Source organism: Sphaeramia orbicularis, chromosome 1 (assembly GCF_902148855.1).
Source record: "Sphaeramia orbicularis chromosome 1, fSphaOr1.1, whole genome shotgun sequence".
In the NCBI taxonomy this organism is placed as follows: Eukaryota; Metazoa; Chordata; class Actinopteri; order Kurtiformes; family Apogonidae; genus Sphaeramia; species Sphaeramia orbicularis.
This window is the reverse complement of record NC_043957.1, coordinates 25,825,810-25,840,331: the sequence shown is the minus strand read 5'-3', so window position 1 is coordinate 25,840,331 and position 14,522 is coordinate 25,825,810. Positions and strand designations below refer to the sequence as shown.

Here is a 14,522-nt window from a genome sequence, read left to right as displayed (position 1 = left end):
AAAATGAGGTGGGGTGGGGTGGGGGGGTGTTATATTTCTGACCATATCTTCGTCATTTTTTGTCCTTTTTCAAAATGGAAAAACTGGCCGAATGTGCAGATTCTAATCCACAGACTGCATTAGCATTACAGGTAAGGGTGAGAATGACCCCCACCTGAAACAGATGAGGGGAAGGGGGGAGAAAACCAGAGAAAACGCTTATATAAAGATATGCTTTTATGTCAAATATTTGAGTATGGTTTTAATTTATTACAATTTAGATTTTACATAGTTAATATTTAGAACCAATATTCACTTTTAAAGTCTTTGAAAAGGTTCTTTAAGCATCTTTGTGTTATTTATGCAATAAATTACATAATTTTTTCAAATCAGATTTTATATTTTTTGTGTGTTTTCTGGTCTTTTGTGTTGATATAGTAGGTTAAAGTAAAAAAAAAAAAAAAAAATAGACAGATGAGATAGATGAAGTTGTGCTGAAAAAAAAAGATATTAAACAGGGGTATAATAAACATTTCTTTATATAGTATATAAAGGCAAAATCAAAAGTACTCAAAAACAGCCAAAATAGGCTCAGACTCCTAAGGGTTAACTAAACAATATTAATAATGGTATCAATACATCATGTTCATATCTTGAAGACGTCCCACTCACACCAACTAACAGGCGGCATAAATGGATAAACTTGTATTTACTTATTTTGGACAATGCATAATGCAAGGCTGTTGTTTAAAAACATGCTTTCAATCTTTGGGGAAAAAAAGAAATGAACATTCTAATTTATACACACACACACACACACACACACACACACACACACACACACACATATATATATATATATATATATATATATATATATATAGCACACACATCATTGCCATGGTTACAGTCAGGGATAAAAAACCACTGTGAGCTCCTGTTGTCACCTAAAGGTCAACATATGCCGTTTTGGGGGATTTGCTGGAACAACTGACACCTCACATGACCAGTAGACCATGTGAGACGTGATCCCATCCCATGAGTCTGTTCAGGTTTTTATTTTTGGGAGAAGCTGACATGACCTCTCAGTGAACGTCTCCTGATAACATCATCATATGAACATGACCTCTACACTAATGTTCCACCTGAAACCATGACAGGCAGCGTTAAAGATAAACCACAAGTTTTTCTCCCAAAATCAGAAACATAAGGTTCCTAAAGACTCTACGAGAAGGCTTCAAAAGTTTGTGGAAAAACGACAGTTGGAAAAGAACAGTTTATGTCATGATGTTTATTTTTCAACATATGCTCCGTCCAGGTCAATACACTTCTGTAAGTGTCGATACCATCCTTTAAGTCCATCTGTGTAAAACTGAGGGCTATGCAATTTAAACCATGTCAAAGCTATGTTCGTTTTCCACAGACATTGTAAAATCCCCTCGTATTCTCACTGGTCAAGTCTGCCTGTGCATCTGATTCAGTTCATTCATTTATCTTTGGAATTATGTATTCTCCAGCAAAGATACATGAATGACCAAATACATGATTCTAGTGAAGGGAAATCTTTCTCTTCTTGCAGTTTCATTGGGAAATCTGTATTTTAAGATGCCTAAATTATCGCCTGTGTGAAAGATTATTGAGCTGGAAGGAAAGGATGTCATACAACGCAAGTATTTTACTGAAAAATGTCTGAGGTTTCAATGGATACAAATTCGGGTGCCATCTATTTCCTGGATCTTGATGTTGTAGGTCATAGTGACTGGGCGCTGTCACAAACATTACCTCCATGTTGTGCTTGGTTCATTTGACACAAAGTTATGCAAATATGTAAATAAGCCTATATTAGCTGTGTTTATATGGATACTAATTTTACATTTACATTTATGCATTTGGCAGACGCTTTTTTTCAAAGTGAATTACCGGGGAAAAACCAAAATAAAAGAATAAAATAGAAGAATAGAAGATTAAAAACATGGGAGCTGTACAATTAAAAACACTGTCATAGAGAAGAATAACAAAAAAGCAAAGTGATAGACTAAAATACAAGAATAGATTAAAAAGACATAAAAACAGCTCTACAATTAAAAACAGTGAAATAAAAATAATTTTCCATTATAGACTGAAATAATAGGCCAAACCGAATGAAAAAGCCTTTCACAATCACACCACTCAGAAGAGACTGGCCCAATGGGATGGAATTTTGTCTAAGTTTGAGAGTGGTTTGTGTAAACCTGTGACAAAAGTGAATGTGTTTATATTTCGTGAATATATATATATATATATATATACATATATATATGTATGTATGTGTGTATATATATATATATATATATATATATATATATATATATATATATATATATATATATATATATATACACACATATATATATATAAACTATTTAAAGATTCAGTGTAAAATGGCATCAAATGGCAAAAATACCTTAATTACTAACTATATTATAATTTAGCTCCCTGTATTGCAATACTAGACTGATTTTCTTTAGTGGGTTTGATCAGGAAACCACATTTTGCATTTTTTTTGTGCTATGTAATCATGCTGCAGAAACTCAAGATGTACAATCTCCTGATAAACTGAGAGCCATTCTGTCAGTGAAAATGTCTGAGATGATTTCCAATGACATGCTTCCATCCTTTCAGCAGCTGGGAAGGCTGACTAACAGGGGGCACTTGTCATTTTGAATGAATTCCATAGAGAACATGTCGGTAAGATTTCGGAATGACTCTCACCATAATATTAGACAAAATAATTGACACATTTTCCCAAAATGTATTGACCTCCAGTCTCCAGCAAAACCACTCGTTGTAAGTTTTATTTTATTTCACTTTATTGTTCCCCCCTTCCTTCTGTTTTTTTGCTTGACTTTCATATGCCCGCCTTCAGTATACTTTTCCTTCACATATTTCTTGCTGTTTATGGCACATATACATTACGTGTGACATGTTTTTACTCTTCATGTTAAGATAATTGATTGCCTGGATAGAGGATCACTTTGAGGAAAATGATTTGAGTAACTACTCATTGGCTTATTTTGTCTTGTATGTATTTGTATGGGTGGGAGGGGGCATGCGTAATACAGTTAGTGTCATTTAAGAGGTCCAAGACAAAACAAGACTGCTGCACCTCCTTGGCTCGGTTTACAGGATATGAAAAATGTGCCTCATGACAGAAGATTTTGAGAAGCTTCTTAGGTCAGCAATCTTCTCAGAAAAGATTGCCAAGGTCAATAGCCATCAAAATAGATAGGAGCTGAAATATGTGACTGACACTTAAATTCCCTGTCCACACCACACAGTTGCTGGTGGCCTTCTACCGAGCCTCCGTGGAGAACATCCTGGGATCTCAGTGTGGTTTACCAGGAACACGGCAGTAGACAGGAGGGCTCTGCTAGAGGGTGATCAACACCACCCAAAAGATCACCAGCTGCCCCCTGCCCAGCCAGGAGGACACCGCTAACTCTCACTACCACAACAGAGCTAGCAACATCATCAAAGACATATCCCACCCTGGTCACCATCAGTTTGACTTGTTGCCCTCTGGCAGACGCTACAGGTTCTTCACAAAATAGACAAATAGATTCAGAAATAGTTTCTTCCTAAGAGTAAACAACACAAAGTAATAAGTATGGTGTTCTTACTGTACAATCACTTCCCTCAATGTATCCTCATGTAATCACTTCCAATACTGTGCAATAACCCTCTATAATGTGAATTGTGTGCAATAAGTTGTACATTAATCTTCTGTTCTTGCAATAACAATACAATATTTATTCAATATTTATCAAAACATAAATGCATTATTTTTTATATAGACTTGAGTTCATAGATATGTATACCATTTATCATAGATGGTAAATGGACTGCACTTATATAGCACTTTTCCACACATTCATGGCGTCCAATGCACTTTACAAAGCCTTACATTCACACATTCATGCATACACTCATACACCGCTGCCAGGCCCAGCAATTTAGGGTTCAGTGTCTTGCCCAAGGACACTTCGGCATACGGACAGTCGGATTCGAACCATCGATCCCACAGTCATTGGATGACCCGTTCTACCAACTGAGCCACAGCCACCCAGATGTACAGTACATACTGTTTTCATAGGTTATACATACTGTTAATGTTGTTAATATGTTCATAGATATACATACCGTTACATACAATTAATATTGTTAATATTGAAAAGACACTTTCATATTTTATGTCAGTTTTTTATTTCTATTCTATTTTAGCTCTATTCTTATTTAGTAAAATTTTATAATCTATTTTCTTATCTTATTTTTACTTTTTGTAATTTTATGATTATGATTTTTAGAATATCTTCCATCTATGTCTGTATGAAAAATGAAGAGATGATAAAACCATGCTATCACATACCAGTTCCCCTCTGCATATCATAAATCAAGTGGTCTGGCAGGACATGAGACTCCCTCCCTGTTTTCAGATCTACTGTGTATCAGTGTGTATAAGGATGGGTAAAACGCAGTGACAGAATTTCCCTACAGGGATAATAAAGCAAAGTAACCTTCACCTTTGAACCAATACATCAGGAGGACACGGACATCCTTCAATATTTGCAGTCAGTCAATATCAGTAAGATGTTTTCACTAATAGCAGTGGCAGATATAGTGACAGAACTGCCGTGTTAAATGAAATGTTTTCTCATGAATTTGTTGATTTCAATCTGTGTTCATTCACAGATAATATAATGACCGGCTGAAATCACTTCAAAACAGAAATGTTTAGTAGTTATAGTAGTGTTTCTCAACAGGGGCAGTACCGCCCCCCCAGGCATTGGGACAACGTTGCGGGGCGTTTGGAGGGAGAAAACTGAGAGGGGGGCACTGAGGCACAGATGGGGGATGTTAGTTAGTGTTATTCATCAAAATTTTGTTTCCAGCGCTGCTTGTGCTGCTGCTTTCCTACTAGTAGCATGTTATCTCAATGCCCCCCCCCCACTTGACAATTTTTATTGGAGGGGGATAGATGTTGAGGGAGCAACAAGGAGGACAATGATAAGGTGAGGGGGTGAGCATCCCCCCCACCCCGTTGCAAAAAATTTTTTTTGGGGGGGGGGGGGTGACAGGAGGCTCCAGACAATGTAAGGGGGTGTTTGTTAGTAGTAGTAGTAGTAGATAGTTTTATTTCGAGCACATAGAATCATCAGATAACAAAGAACCATACAACATGGTCAAACTACATTTTTCTGCACTCGAAAAGGAGTGGGAAGAAGTATAACTTACTGACTCTCACCCCCTTTTTACAAACTAATAATTAAATTAAATCCGCTTCCTTTGCTTTGTTAACACTTTTTTTTCTGTATATTTTTACACTAACACAAAACATCCATACAACCCATTCACATACACTTTTTTGATCACCTCACACACAATCAAATTTCCATAGTCAACTGTTTTTAATATAAACTACAATATTTATATACATTTTTAAATATTTACTACAAATACAATGATCAATAAATGTGATAACATCTTCTTATCATAATAATTAATTAATTGCAATAATATCTTATTTTATTTGTACTTCTATGTTATAACTAAATAGTCAAATGTTCAAAAAAAGTTGAGAGCCAATGAGTTATAAGAAGGATTTCTTTGTCGATGGTGGCTGTCATCAGCTACGTGTTATTTTAAACATCTGTATTAGTGTTGCGGTAATAATTTTGCTATCAGTGCATCCCTATAAATATCTTCATTAGTGTGGAAAGGGCACAAATTGACAATAATTGCTAAGATTCTGTTAAACTTGCCTGATGTGGCTCGTCACCGAGGTAACGTAGCAGCTCCAACAACACGGATACTTTGGCTTCATCTTTTCTTAGCAGAAATAGCATCATGTCATCTACATTGTCATTTGTCTTCTGGTTTTCAGAGAGCTGCATAGGGAAGGAGTGGATGTCAAAATCCTCAAAACCACCTCCTGCTGCTTCAAAATGATTCTTTACAGTTCAGTTTGCAGATTGATTAATTACTGGTGCGAAACTGAAGAAACGTATGTCATTTTCACTTTCCACCTCATAAAATGTTCCCAGGGAGGTGAGACTAAATTTTCCTCCTAATCCTACGGCTAATTTCCTGGCATGCAGGAGAAGAAGTGAGCATTTCTCTTTGCCAACCTCTATGAGCAGGCCCAGTGGGAATTAGGAGAATAACGGGATGTGAGGCGCAGTTGGACACGGGCTGAGGAGGTCCTGGGTTTCCCGTAGCAGCTGTAAGCGAGGAATAGGATTTACTGTGAGCTCGCCAAGTGGCATGAAACTGGTGGATATGAGAGAAGAGGGGGGAGGAGGGAGGGGGCTGACAGAGGATTGGGATTTACAGGATGGGAGGCGGGTTGGTAGGCAGGGGTGAGACTAGTGAACGTTGTCCCTTGCTCCAGCTAATGGCAAAGTAAATTAGGCAGTCCATCTGTCAGGGCTGCTTAAAGAGCTGCTCTCTGCCTAATCTCAGCAGGGTTTTCACAGGAGATTTGGAGAGGAGATTTGGCCCAAACTAAATCTGAAGCTCTGCATTCCATTTTCAAAGTCTTTTTTCTTCTTCTGAAATTCCTGCATCCATATGTGCGGGTGTGTTTGTGCACATGCTGGACCCTATTAAGTGGATATGGGTGCAGAAGAGGGCCAATATGGGCTTAAGTCCAACACTGGAGCCTGCAGGCGTCCTGACAGGAAAAAGACCCCGAGGCTGGATTTTTACGTAACAACAATCTGCAGAATGACAACAAAAAAAACCCTCAAACATCAAGAGTGGCATCTTCTGTTCAGTGTTAGAGGATCTGTGTCAAATTATGAATGGCATCTAATGAAATCAAGCAGTGACAGTGTTAGCGTTTAGAGCGCTACGTCGCTAACTGTTTATTTTTTACTGAAAGGGCAGACTGCCTGAGGAGTACAGTAGCAAGGGACAGTCATTTCCTCTGCAGCTCTTTGGATTTGATCCCCTCAGACAGACTCTAATCTGTCGCTCAGCTCTTTTGTAACGCCTCTCTCCAATCCCGTGTTGGGTCATGGTCTCCAGCTAATTACGGTTTAGCTGAATTTGTCTGGCTTTTATGTCAATCAATAGCGGTAATGCATAGATGTTAAATGACCACAAGGGCGAAGAACAGTAGTAAATGGCTTCTGGCTCTGCCCTGGCCGTTGTGTTCCCAACCTACTTCCTGTAACCTGATAGCTCCGGGCCTGTCTTCAACCAGCGCTCCACTGAATTATTCATGTGACACCATAGACCTCTGTACGACACACACCAACATGTTTGTGTGCAAACAGTGACTTTGCATGCATGGATGCAGAGACACACATCAGTCTGTGCTGTTGACTACACCCACCGCCACATACACATGTTCACAAACACTTACACAGCAGTCAGCAGTGTAAAGTTGACTCATGTTGAAAGTGCTGGAATATTACTGTGTCTTAGGAAAAGGTGCCACAAAGCGTATTCCCTGAGGTGTGTGAGGTGTGTTTACACTTTGTGCAAGGTGGAGAAAGACACAGAATTGTAAATTTACAGTATTAAGTTAAGAAAAATAGGAATTTGATGAGAAACAACACCAAAAAATGATCGAATGGAAACAAAAAAAACAAGATATTTACAGTCCACGAATTACAACTACAAGAAATATGGGGGTTTAAAACTTTAAATTTACATTTATGCATTTGGCAGACACTTTTTTCTAATGTGACTTACAGGGGAAAAATGAAAATAAAAGAATAAAGTACAAGAATAGAGTCAAGATATAAAGCAGCTGTACAATTAACAACAGTGTCGTACAGAGGAATAAAAAAGCAAAACCTGCAATTCATAAATGTATCGGGTTCTTTCTGAGGTCTGAAATGGAAAAAACGTGCATTAAATCATAATTTCTAACCAAAGTGAGGAAACGACATCTGCTTTACCACACAGATATGGGTAAAAGCTCCGGAAAATGCTGCTTTCACGCTTGTACATAATAATCATTTTTGTGTACTCTCTACCCATTTAAGAGACAGTTAAAATTAAATTAAGAAATATCTATGTGACGGCAAGAGACTTCTCAAAAGGCAGCAGCAAGTGGGTTCATTAGTAGACTAATTTATCTGATCAACACTTAGAAACGTCTGTGCAAAAAAAAAACACTGCTGTGCATGAAAACCTGAGCATATCAGTGCATCGCGGCCAAACCAGTCTAACAGTTTTTTTTCTCTAAACTGTGCAACGACCATATGCTTTTTCTTTTTTTTCCCCTGCAGCCTCACACTGGTTTTTGTGCCAAACTTTTGTTCTCTATGTAACCTTGCCCTGAAGGTTGTCAAAGTGTTTTTGTCTAACTCCGAATACTGGTTTAGGTAGTGTGATATCCTGTCTCAGCGGGCTCTCTGGCAGCAGATGGTCTGTGTGTGCATGTGCCTGCATATGTGTGCCTGGAGTTTCTGACTTCAGTTTGACACCTTTTTTTCCCTCTTTTTTTCCCTATCAAGTGCAATCTGTTTCTATGAGAGTGCAGGTTCAGTTAAAAGCCATCTTCTTCTAATGCTGCAGCTCACAGACAGTGCACTCATTTTCTCCTGAGTCGCCGATCAAACTTTAATTCCCATCGGTTAATGCTTAAATCTGCTTTGTTTTCGGACAACGTTTGATCTTTCCTGGCTTTTCCTGGGTTGTAGAGTTGCAAATACCAGACTGGTCTTTGTGAGTTGACTAGTATGCTTCACATAGGATACAAATGAAAGTAGATATCTTGTGAATGAGTACTGTGGGTGTGTGCATGAAGGATGTTTTGTATTTGAATGAAATGGTTCAGAAATTGGAACTGTTACTGTGTTTGTCTAATCTGTTAATCCGATGTGATGGGACAAAAAGTGAAAAACCTAATTACCTTAGGCTACGTTCAGACTGAAGAGAAAAGTGGCTCAAATCAGGTCATATCATCCCTGAATCACACCCTGTCTACACTAATGCGGAGATTTTGCTGAACATCTGTATTAGTGTTTCTGTAAATGTAACTGGGTTGTCTATAAAGGTTTTCAGATCCTTCTAACTCAACTATACAACATCATGATCCAACCAAGGTTATAATACTTTTGGATTTTTACCTCCGCCAAGGAGGTTATGTTTTTGCCAGGGTTTGTTTGTCTGTTTGTTTGTTTGTTTGTCTGTCCGTTAGTGTGCAACATAACTCAAAAAGTTATGGACAGATTTGGATGAAATTTTCAGGGTTTGTTGGAAATGGGATAAGGAAGAAATGATTAAATTTTGGTGGTGATCGGGGGTGGGGGGGCCCATGGGGGGCGCCACTGATCAGCCTTGGCGGAGGTCTGCGCTCTCCGAGTGCTTCTAGTTCATTATAGTTTAGTTTTATTTAGTTTTGACTTTTTTTTTCTCTAATTCAGTTAGTTTTAATTGGTTTTTAGAGCAGGTTTGCTAGTTTTTATTAGTTTTCATTTTTTTCTAAATGCTTAGTTTTAGTTTATTTTTAGTATTAATTTTTGTTTTGTCGTATCTTTTATCTTCTCCGCTGTTGTATTAAAATAAATCCCATACAGGACTCTGCTGCTTTCTCCCAACTTTAGTCTCCATCTTGCCAGGTAGAGTGGGCATGAGAAGACGACTCTAAACGACAAGTGACGAGAAGTGACAGACCGTGAAGCGCCGTATGGTGCCACTAGTTAAAATTGCTAGAGCGAAATAAATTGATTACGTATCAATCTGACGTTGACAAAGATGAAAACGAAGGGAATTTCATCCATAATTTTTATACGTTTTAGTTAGTTTTGTAACCACACAATACAGTTTCAGTCATCATTTTTTCTTTTTCTAGTTTTTATCTATTTCAGTTAACGAAAATGTTTTTCAATTCTAGTTTTCATCATTTCGTTAATTTTCGTTAACGATAATAACCTTGGATCCAACTTTGATAAACAATAGAAACACTAACAGCCAATCCAAAGAAGTCTGAGCTCATGGAGTGTCACATTTAATGCATCATGTCAGTACGATACTTGATTTTGCTGTTATTTATCTTAGGGCGTTTTCACACTGGGTATCCGAGTCCGTATCCAAGTACGTTGGACTCCAAAGTCTACTTAATTTAATCAATGTGAATGCAAACGTTCTATGTGCGATTACCGTATCCGAGTCCAGCTGAGAAGGTAGTCCTGGGTACGGACTGAGTGGATTCCAGTATGGAACGTTGCCGCATGAAAGCGATCCGTAACCAAGACCGGAAGTGACTTAATCATCACGAGACCATAGACGGTGATCCTGTTGTCTCCTAAAAAAAGTCTCAGATCCGCGCAGCACAGGCTCGCCTTATCGACCAAACCACCCAGTGATATATCAGAGATAACGAAGGTCGCTCCTCTTCTCTTTGCCTCAAACAGGATAACAGATAAATATTGCCTGTGAACAGAACAGTCGCTCGGTTGATGACGTAAGGGTTTGTCACTTCCGCGTTTGTTGGATAGCGACAGAATCCTTTCCACACCACCACCTACTGTTTCAGCCTGTAACACCCACTCATTCTCAGGTACGGGCCACGGTATGTGCTTGTGAACGCAACATCTGTGGGAAAGGTGTGAGCGTATCCAGGTACAGCACAGATCATGAATAATGTTTTATCAAGACCTTGGAGAATTTTTTTAGACTTTTCATATTAAAAGTGGTATTTTCCTAACCTTAACCTTTTAGCATCCACTGAGTCACTTATTAAAGCGTTCATTATAGTGTTACACGTGAGACACGTTTGACCTAATGTGGCTTAGGTTGCGCCTTAGGCGTTTGTTGGATAGCTACAGAATTCCATCCACACCGCCACCTACTGTTTCAGCTCTGTAACACCCACTTGTTCTCAGGCACGGGCCATGGTACGTGCTTGTGAACGCAACATCTGTGGGAAAGGTGTGGGCGTATCCAGGTACACCACGAATCCGGATACCCAGTGTGAAAACAACCTTATTCCTAATGGTAAGAATATGGGTATAACCAGGGTGTGATTTGTTGGGGGGATCAACTTCCCTTCTGGTTTTTACATCCCTACTTCTGCTCAATGAATTTCATCCTGTGTAAATAACAGGCAGAATGTGACTGAGTTTTTTTACACCAATATCCTACATTACTGGCACTAACGTTCACCTGAACCAAACTGTCGGCAGTCTCAGAATTCGCAAATGTCCCCATGCACTGGGGCACCATAAAGGGGGGGGGGTAAATGTGAAGGGGGTCCACTGGATACAGGTTAGAAGTTGTAAAAATTTCAATGGAAGATTCGCTGTGTAAGAGAGCTGAGAGCTGGACGTTAAAAGTATGTAAAGTTTCACTTTCGTTTCATGCCAGCGTTAGTTACGTTAGTTATATTAGTTATGGACCGCAACCCCACATATATAACTGCTGCCCCTACCCCACGTATCCCCCCGTGGCAACAAATCACACCCTGGATGTAACGATAAGTAAAGTTTCTGTGTAGAGGCAAGTAAAGACAAAGATTTTTGTTTGTTGTTATATTTATATGCTGTTATATTTAGGTGCATATTACACCTTCATTGTTGATGGAATATGTTCAGACAATTGTATGAACCCAGACTACTGAGTGAGACAAATATTCTACACCTCTGAATTCCAGTGCAGTAACAGGGGATCAATATTAAATGTGGGACTCTGACACAGCTGATGCCGGGAGGGTGTGTTTTTTATGGCCACCTTTTACCAAATGACACTTCTGTTGTTGTCATTCTTATACATATTATTCTTGGTGTGGATGGTCTTTTACTTTGACATGGCAGTGGGTGGTGTATGATGTCCGTACTATTGGGCTTTTGTGAGTGAATTCAGGACTATGACCAGTTTACACAGGATTTACCTGGACAAGCAAACAAACAACTGCATCTGAGCATTGGATCTTTCATATACAGTATGACTAGCACTGCACTCACTATTAGGATCAATGTAAAAAAAAAAAAAGAAAAAAAAAAAAGGAAATCTTCACTAAATTTTTCTGCAATAATATAATGCTCTGTAACACTGTATAATAATCGACAGCGGTTCTTGCTGTGAACAACTAAATAAACTGAAAAAGAAAATACTGACTAGAAACCACAGGCTAAATACTAATACACACCTTTTTCCTAAATAAAGACTTCCCTCACAGGTCTCCACCAAGGTTATTATCGTTAACGAAAACTAACGAAATGACGAAAACTAGATCTTGACAAAACATTTTTGTTAACTGTAATAAATAAAAACTATAATTAAAAGAAAAAATGATAACTGAAACTGTATTGTGTGGTTACAAAACTAACTAAAATGTATAAAAATTATGGATAAAATTCCCTTCATTTTCATCTTTGTCAATGTTGGATTGATATGAAATCGATTTATTTCACTCTAGCAATTTTAGCTGGTAGCACCATACGGCACTTCACGGTCCGTCACTTCTCGTCAGTTGTTGTTTAGAGTCATCTTCTCGTCCCCACTCTAGCTGGCAACATGGAGACTAAAGTTGGGAGAAAGCAGCAGAGTCCTGTATGGGATTTATGTGAATACAACAGCGAAGAAGATTAAAGATACGGCAAAACTAAAATGAATACTAAAACTAAACTAAAACTAAGCATCTAGAAAAAAGATGAAAACTAAGAAAAACTAGCAAACCTGCTCTAAAAATGAATTAAAACTAACTGAATTAGAGAAAAATAACTCAAAACTAAATAAAATTAAACTATAAGGAAAAATCCAAAACTATTATAACCTTGGTCTCCACATAACAGCGCAAACTTTTCTTGTGCATACATCAGCGAATCTGAAATCTATGGACTACACAGCAAGTAATGACACAGCTAATTTCAAGTTTTCCTCCATTCTGCCCTCTGTGCCTGACTGGATGCCTTGTTATTCGTCACAGTGTGCAGATGCTCACCAAGCGATGTGCTGCTTTCTTTGTGACAAACCACTATTATGTGGAGCAAATAATAGTAAATAATGGGTTTCAGAGCTCAGTAGTGCCTTTTCTGTCTCGGTGTGCTAAAGGCCCAGCTTGCACTTTGGACACAGGTATTAGAAACATGTCAGAGGAAACAATCTAAAAATGTGCAGGGTGTCCCTAAAGTCGGGACACATAGGAAATGTCATTAACTATATATTTTTTTTACCTCCAGATTGAATATGGCTTTGTTGAAAGAAGAAAGAACTGAACTGGTACGTCTCAGTGTTTTATGTGAATGCTGAGGTTAATAGACAGAATACTCCATACTGGTCAAAGCAATCCACATTGGGCGGACCATTCCAAACAGCAAGGAGCGCAAAAAATTACAGTGTAGTGTGGTTTGTGGAAAGCTCACATGTTGGGGCCATTTTTCTTTGATGAACATGTAACTGGTGAGACTTATCTGGCTGTGTTGAGAGACCAGTTAATGCCCCGACTTGAAAGGCTAGATGAAGGACGTCCTGAGTGGTTCCAACAGGACGGCCCCCCTGCCCATTTCGCCATTTTGGTAAGAGGCTGAATGACAATTTCCTTAACTGGACAGGAAGACGTGGTCATGTGGAGTGGTCTCCTCATTCACCAGACCTTGGTCCCCTTGACTTCCAATTCTGGGGTATACTAAAGAAGAATGTGTACTCAATAAAAAACACAGATGGAACACACTTGATGGAACGCATAAAGAGTGAATGTGCTAAAATAAAAAACAATGTGGAATTATTGCATCAAGTTCATGCAAAGCTTGCAAAGTACGTCAACCTTTGCATCACGAATGATGGAAATCATTATTTAACATTCCAACCAAATAAAATGTTGTTGAAATTATTTCATTTCTTGAAAATATGTATTATTGCCTGTTTTTTTTTGTTTCAATTGTTTGATTTGGTATTGGTTTATTGTTCTTATTTGTTGTTGTTTTTAATTGTACAGCTTTTTATGTTTTAATCTATTCTTGTATTCTTTTATTTAGGTTTTATCTATTCTTCTGTATTTTTATTTTTATTCATTTATTTTTACATTTAAATTTTTTTTTTTACAGTTGTTATACATCTTTTAATCTATTCTTGTATTTTACTGTTATTTTGGTTTTTATTTATTTTTCTGTACAGCACTTTGGTTGTTTTAAAGTGCTTTACAAATAAAGCTGGATTGGATTGGATGGTCCAGACTTTAGTGACACCCACCACACCACACATACACACACATATACACACGCACACCACTAATTACACTTACCTCCCATTACACAATAGTGAGACCCCGTGCTTGGGGAGCTGTGAGTTGATATTGAGGTGGGTGGGCATTGATATATAGTTTGGTACATATTGCAATAAAGACTTTTTTCTTCTAATTTTCTAATAAGCCTAAGCCTTCCCTCCATGTTCATGTCCCAGGTAAACATTTATAAATAGCCAAAATCTTCCATAACAGCAAATGACCAGGGGTGAAGATTCACCCTGAGATGCAGGCTTTTGTTGTTGTGCCGTCTTTGTTGACATGCCTCGTCAGTGTTGTGGTGGTTTGCAGTTTTAAGACAGCGGAC

The 14,522-nt window shown here is 38.2% G+C and overlaps 1 protein-coding gene and 1 long non-coding RNA gene across 3 annotated transcripts in view; one reads left to right on the top strand and one right to left on the bottom strand.

Moving 5' to 3' along the window:
- Nucleotides 1-14,522, bottom strand: part of LOC115418503 (MORN repeat-containing protein 4-like) — a 34,658-nt gene that overhangs the window by 15,193 nt on the left and 4,943 nt on the right. The window lies entirely within an intron of this gene.
- On the top strand, nt 3,578-14,498 carry LOC115418529 (uncharacterized). The gene is made up of 4 exons (XR_003935314.1): nt 3,578-3,588; nt 13,058-13,063; nt 13,206-13,310; nt 14,489-14,498. It is a non-coding gene; the product is annotated as an uncharacterized LOC115418529 (long non-coding RNA).